General features: G+C 54.3%; 1 protein-coding gene across 3 annotated transcripts in view; it reads right to left on the reverse strand.

Moving 5' to 3' along the window:
• Positions 1-6,481, reverse strand: part of PXYLP1 (2-phosphoxylose phosphatase 1) — a 68,447-nt gene extending 61,966 nt beyond the window's left edge. The window contains exons 1-3 of one of the 3 annotated variants that reach the window (XM_082655088.1): positions 6,450-6,481; positions 5,845-5,990; positions 5,021-5,271 (exon numbers count right to left, since the gene is read on the reverse strand). The gene's annotated coding sequence lies outside the window, so the exon portion shown is untranslated. Of the gene's footprint in view, positions 1-5,020; positions 5,272-5,844; positions 6,045-6,449 lie in introns of those variants that run through there. The other 2 variants (XM_082655089.1, XM_082655087.1) reach the window with 2 other exon arrangements.
• Positions 6,482-7,283: the final 802 nt, after the last annotated feature.

A 7,283-nucleotide genomic window follows, 5' to 3' on the forward strand; every position in this document is an offset into this window, starting at 1 on the left:
TCTGATAGAATCGTGGGCTTCCAGGGCTGCTAGAGAGCCAGCCCAGAACAGTGGTCCGGGCACCTGGTGCTGTCGACCAGGACCAAGAACAGCGCTGGCAAACCAGGTGAGTAAACACGGGGTTTACAGTCTCGTATCACGCTTCCCACTAACAACCTGAGGCCAAGAGTGATAGTTAAAACGTGAACAACCAGCGTGTGTCAGACACAGACCAGTCAAATGAGTGCCTGTCTTCAACAGCTGGCAAGGCCACGTCACCACTGTGTACCCGCTGAAGACCATCTGCCAGCCCCCTGCCACCACCCCCAGTCATGGTGAACCCTTCATAGGCTACACCCTAGCCTCTCATGGCCATAAAAGGTTGCCTGGAGCCAGGTGAGTGCCTGGGAAATGCCTGCGCTATTATTCCTGTCCTTCGCTGTGAACTTAAGTGTGATATCCTCCGTTCCATGAGGACAGAGGCTATGTGTATCTTACCCGTCATCCTACACCCACCATCTCAGTGCAGTTGGTTGGTACCAAAAATGTTTTTTGGATGAATATGTTAAGGAATGAATGAATAGTAAAAAACAAAAACAAACAAACAAAAAACAGCTAACATTTAAGCATGCACTATGTGTTCTAAGTCCTTGTCATGCACTATCTCATTTCAGCTTCACAACAATACCATGAAGTAAGTTTTATCATCACCTCCATTTCACAAAAGAGAAGAAACCAAGGCATAGAGAGGTTAAGTAACTTATCCAAGGGTACAAGTTTAATCATGATAAATCCAGGATTTAAAGCCAATCTGGCTTCAGAGCCACGCTGAACCACTACACTGTGCTGAGGACACAGTCACAGGAACTTTTGTATTAGAAAGTCATCAAAAGAGAACCTCTATACAACATTGTAAATCAATTATACTTCGATTAAAAAAAATTAAATTAAAATCAAAAGAGAGAACCTCTGACATCCACAAACCCTGAAAAATCCTTCTAGACAGTTTCTGACGGCGCTAAGCATACACTGTTTTTGTTTGTTCGGCTCATTGTAAAGATGTTCTGTAATTTTCAAATAACTATGTAACCACATTGAGTTATCAAGCAACTGTAGCAGGAAATCCACGTACATAGTATTTCTCCACTCAAGAGACCTGAACTCTAGGGGAGCTCTTATAAAGACTCTGTGGTCCAATGTCCCCATCTCTAAGAAGATCCCAGACTTGCTAGAAGGACTGAACAAGATCATGGACATAGTTGCCTATTTAAATGGTAAGCTACTACATAAGCATAATATATGACCATAAAATTAATATATTTCAATAAAATGACAGACCACAATTTCTATTACCTATCAATCTATACTTGTCAGAGTTCTGTATTTGCATATACTTCTACCGTAGTTCCTATTTATATCTCTCCACATTTCAGTAACAACGTTTACAGCTTAATTTATTTCTGTAAGACTGTGTCCCTCTGTTATCACTTCTGAGTTTCCAGACATTTCTACATCCCCTACCTTAATCCAACTGCTCCTTTCATTTTAGAAGCATAGTTAACAAGGCAGTAAATGTCTTATTCTAACTTCAAATTCTCCTATATTAGCAGCCGACACAACTAGCAAACAGAGCTTCATCTGAGCTTTATAGTTAAAAAGCTCAAAATGATACTGCTCTATCTCTGAAGGCCTGAAGTTTGGTGTTAGGTCCAAGAATGAGGTGGGTCTAGGAAAGTAAGCTGTGGTTTCTGTTAGCTGGCAAGACACATGTCTCCATGTAATTGAGGGGTAGTTCAAATAGTATTCCAACTATTTGTAAATTGGGTGTAAATGAGGAGTCTGACCACAAACAGGAGAGGAGAGGACAGGAGGGGGTAGGCGGTATCAGAACCCGGTGCAATAATTTTCATCTTAGTCTGTTCTTTAAAGCTCTGGTTTCTATGCTGTTGATTGTGGCTCTCTCTAAGGAAGTTGGTTATACACAGAGACAGAGAGAGTGGTAAGCAGATGACAAAAGGATGCCTCATAATACAGAAACATGAACACATACGTTGGGGAAGTGACTACGCAAATACACACAGAATTTACAAGTTCCTGAGTTGCTACTACTAGATATTTGAGTTGCCCAACCTCTCCTCCACCCTAGTACCAGTACAGAGGTGGCTCGATCAATGTGTGCAGTGCAGGAGGGTGGGGCAGAGGGACTAGGAGGGAGGGAGGGAGGGCCCGGAACGCAGGGATGAATCCCAGATACTCCTTGCGGAGTAGAGGATATGGGTGAAGGCTGCCTCCTGGCTGCAGGAACCACATAACTAGGCTCCTCCAAGTCCTCTCTCAATGCCTTTATTTTTTCCTTAATAAATTTTATTTATTTACTTATTTATTTTTGGCTGTGTCAGGTCTTCACTGCTGCGCGCGAGCTTTCTCTAGTTGCGGTGAGCGGGGACTACTCTTCATTGCGGTGCGTGGGCTTCTCATTGCGGTGGCTTCTCTTGTGGAGCACAGGCTCTAGGGCACGTGGGCTTCAGTAGTTGTGGCACGAGGGCTCAGTAGTTGTAGCTTGTGGGCTCTAGAGCGCAGGCTCAGTAGTTGTGGCGCACGGGCTCAGCAGTTGTGGCTCGCAAGCTCTAGAGCACAGGCTCAGTAGTTGTGGCGCACAGGATTAGTTGCTCTGCGGCATGTGGGATCTTCCCGGAACAGGGCTCGAACTCGTGTCCCCTGCATTGGCAGGAGGATTCTTAACTACTGCGCCAGCAGGGAGGCCCTCAATGCCTTTTTAATCATTAACATCCTCCATGCTCCTGCAATGTCTCCTCTCTTCATTACTGATAGCCCTGTTGCTTTTCCAAAGCCAGTGGCCTCCCTAACCAAGGCCCAAGAAGATTCGGAGCAGCCTCCTGGCTCTAGGGATGAAGGCTACTTACTATCCTGCAGTCTGCGGCTCAGGCCACCCTGGCCCTCCTGCCTTTTGGACTCAGAGCAGACCTACAGGTCATTCCCGGTCCACGGGTGCCTCCTCGTGGCTGCCTTGCAGGATCTCCAGGTTGAGGGGCCTTAGCAGGCCCTACACCATCTGCAAGGCTGCCCAGCAGGCTCAAGAAGAGTGTGCGGGAGGCTGCTTCTGCCAACAGGCCCACCATCCTACCAGAAGGCAGCTGTTACCTCTTCTCCACCCCCTAAGTGCAGGGGCACAGACCCTCCCAGCCGCATCTCTTTTGGCCACCGGCCTGAATGCTCCCCTCAGCATCTCAGGTGTGAGCTGCCTCCCCCAGGCCAGATCCCAGACCCATGGCATCACTCAAGCCACCTTTTCCAAAGGGGCACAACCCTCATCCAAACCTTCAAATGGCTCAGTGCTCTCCCAGCCCTCACCTGGCTTTCAAGGCTTTCTAGGAAGCAGAACAGTGGGCCCAGCACACCTTATTCCAGGTAACTGTGGGGCCGTTTTTCCAATCACAGTGACTTTGCTCCGAATGGCAACCCCTCCACCCGAATGTGGGCCCACGTCCTCATCCACCAGCCCAGAGCCTCATCCCAAGGCTGAAGTCTACCTCCGTATGTTTTTGGGACCTTGGCTATTCTGCTACCCTTTTTCCTACCCCCCTCCATAGAGGAAGTTCTCTCTCTCTCTTCCTCTCTCACTCCCCCCCTTTCTTTCTCACTCACAAACTGCAGGCATTAATTAAATGTCTTCTAGAAAACAGATCTTCACCAGCTGCAGTTATCCTGGGTATGAGCCAGACCTGGAGACACAGACAGTCCAGGTGAGGAAGATAAGCCCATGACAGCTGTGAACCTGTGGGCAGTGCAGGTTCCCACATCAAAGGGACATTCTGAATTCCAGCCCTTTCCATACTCCTGAGAAAAGGGGACACAGGTTGCTCCCACCCCTTTAGCCTCTGGCCGTTCTCTCCAGAGCTGGCCTTTGACAGAGGCCAAAGAGCTAGACTTTGATCTACCTGCCAGTGGGTCACGGCCACTTCCCACAGACAGAAACATCTTGCCCAAACACCAGCCTCCCTCCCCCGCAGTAGCACAGCAAATCAGATTGCCCAAAAAGTGCAAGAAGAGGCGCTCCCAGCTCTCCCTGGTGTGGGCAGCAGCCACTGGAGTGAAGATGCTGTGGTCTGAAGCAGCCAGCAGGGCTCCGCAAGTGGCTTCCCCCACCATGCGCAGGGATGAGGGACGCTGAAGGGGGCCGCGGCCACAGCTCAGGGCCCTAGAGGGGCCCTAGAGGCCCTCAGCAGGAAGCCTTAGCTGCCCACAGTGCCCCTCACCTCACCCTAGCTGTGGCATGAGGACAACTGCTTTGCTTCACGGAAATTCTGGAGTGCCCTCTGAGGTCAGAGACCCAGCTGTCAAAGCCTGACCCATAAATTGAGCTCTTTGCCCCCAATATACACAGAAATGAATGTCTCTGTTGAGATAAGGTATTTCTTTAAAATCTGATCAATCGAAGGATGATGTTTTGGAAACAGTGCAGCACAATGGAAAACCATGGGTAATGGACTCAGCCTGGATTCAGGAAAGACACCCACTTCTTTACTAGACAAACACTGAGTACCTGTCACTTAGAGGGCGCCAGGCTGGGTCTGGGGCCACAAAGATGGTTCCACCCCACAGCTGAAGGTTATCCTGGGCAGTGGGGCATCTGACATTCAACAACTCATCACACAGCAACCTGGCGGGGGTTGAGGGGATACCCACAGGAGTGTGTAGGCACTCAGAGGGAGCCTACCCAGCCCCAGTGTGACCTTGGGCTAATTACTTACTAATTCACTACTCAACAGTGAACGAATATTGAGCTAATTACTCTTCGAGCCAATCACTAAAAAGAAAGAGTTGCAGATATCGCAGTTCCGCAAATGCTCCAAATGCAGTGCTCCAAAGGTCAGGTGGCCCATCTAGGCCCTGGTGCCCAAAAGTAGCATCCCAAGCATCATCAGTGAGGGTGGGCTGGCCAGGAGCTAATCTGTAGAAGAGACACAACTCCTACAAGCCCCTTCTCTAAAATAGGCAGTTAACTTAATCCAAGACTTACTGAAAGCCAGGAGAAGGGATGGGGCAGGTTCATGCACTGGCTTTCTGGCTGTCACCCTGCATCTCCACCTCTCTCCAGGGAACACGAGGCTTTTCAAACCACCTGCTTTAGATCCTCTTCGCACAGATGTCCTGACGGGGCACCAACACCTCCGAGGAGGAGTTGTTGCCAAGCTCCGTCCGCAGTCACGTCACGTCTGCGAGGCTGGCTGGGCACTGCCTGCTCCACACTCGGGTTCACCCGCGGGCCTTCTGCAAACAGCAACAGATGTTCCCCCAAGTTGTGGAGCCTTCTTGAGGCTCCCTTGGCCGTCCACCCCACACTTGCCCATTCGCACGCGATCTGATTCCACATCTCTCCTGATTTTACTTTTCGAATGCTTACAAAGCATCCTTGTGTTCCCACGAAGGCACTGGCCACCCAGGCGGGGATGTCCTCCCTCCCCTCGAAACGCCCCGCCGAAGCGGGAATATATGGCTCCACATCCTCCGGCACTGCTAATCCTTTAACCACCCACACTTAACATCTTGAAAGACGGCTGCAGCCGCCAAGAAGGCCACCAGCTCGAAGCACAACCAATTTCGTGTGTGTAACAAAGCCGGCTTCTTTAAAAGACTGCGACCTAAGCAATTTCACGAGCAAAAACAACGCCGGGGGTGTAAACCACGCAGTCCTAACCTGAGCATCGTGGAATGTTAACCTGCGCACGCAGCGGCCCCCTCCGCTGGGCCCCGGGACTACCGGGCGCAGGTAGCTGCCGGCAGGAGCCAGCCCCACCCCCGGGGAAGACGGCAGAGAACTTGCCGTCACCGCAGCCTCCTTACCTGGAGACCAGCTGGCTCGCCACGGCCGTGGAAGGGGGATCCTGCGAGCTCCAGTTCCGGCAGGAATCAGGCGGCAGGCGTGCGGGGGCCGGGCAGGAGCGGGCTGGAGGGGCGGGACCGCGGATGGAGGCAGGCGAGGTGCGGGGCTGGAGGTGGAGAAGCAGGACGCAGCGCGGGTGAAGGGAGGCACCCACCGGAGGCTGCGGGGCAAAGGCCTGGGGAAAGGGCGGCGGAATCGTAGGCCGGGTTAGGGAGCGCTGGGGCTAGGAGAGGGGGCGGTGGATGAGAAGGCGGGGACTGGGATCCGGGCGCGTGGGCGTGGGGGAGTGGAAGCGAGTCGGGGGCTGGGGTTTGGAGAAGGGGCGGGGATGGAGGAGGGAGCTCAGTAACGGGGGTTCAGACCCGGAGCTCACAAGCGCGCCCCCGACCCCCCACCCCTCTCCCACCGGAGTCACTGCCCGGTCGTCCCGGCCTTGGCGCGTCCAGAGGACCCCTTCGGCCTCCGAGACCGGCACCCCGGGACACCCGCCCGCCTCGAGCCTCCGCGGGAGGCTCCGCTCAGCCTCAAAGGTAACCACCCCGACCGCGGCCCGCGCCGCGCTCACCGCCCATGGTCCCGGCCCGGCCCCGGCTCCGCCACAGCGCGCCCGGCTCCGCGCTCGCCGCCCGCTCCGCCCGGCGCAGGGGGAGGCGAGGGCGGTGCGCAACGACTTCGGGGCAGCGCGACGGTGCGCAGCGTCCCCTAGTGGCCTCGCCGCCCTCGAGCTCCGCCCCGGAGGCGGCGATGCGGTGCGGCCCGGCCGGCCGGAAGGGAGCAGAGGGACTGCGGAGAGGACACTTGATGGGAGGAGGTCAAACACAGGCCCCAGAGACGGGCCAGTCTTCAGCGATCCCAGCGTGCGAAAGTCACGGTCACGGGCACCCTGAGTGCGCGGGGACCGCGGCCACCTGAGCGCAGGGCCTCTGCGCGCGTAACAACGCGGGACTCGGGATCAGGGATGCATGGACGCACGCCTAGGCCGGGTACACAGTAACGGCCCGGAGCCCTAGTGTGGGTGCCTGTGGACCGTGTGCCTGACCCGGCGCCACCCGGGGGCCGGTGCTGAGCTGGACGCGAGTGTTTGGGGTCCACCATTGCCGGTGACTGATCCAAACTGTCACGATTCTCGCCACCTTGCCCCCCCCGCCCCCCGCAGGCTACTCCACGTTTCCCTTCCGGCTCCCACCACATCCGGCCCTGTGTGTCAACTCTAGACCGTCACCCTACTGTCTCTGGATGGCCTGCAGGCGCCCTGGCGAGGTCGCGGCCCGGGCAACGTCTCTCCCCACCCCTTCCCCGTCCCGTGGTTCTCAGCGTTCTCGGAGCTACTGGAGAGCCACAGAGCACTTGACTGATTTCTGTAACTCCCTGTTAAGACACCCGAGAGACGTGCAGTTGA

Source organism: Grampus griseus, assembly GCF_964374135.1.
Source record: "Grampus griseus genome assembly, chromosome: 5".
Classification (NCBI taxonomy): domain Eukaryota; kingdom Metazoa; phylum Chordata; class Mammalia; order Artiodactyla; family Delphinidae; genus Grampus; species Grampus griseus.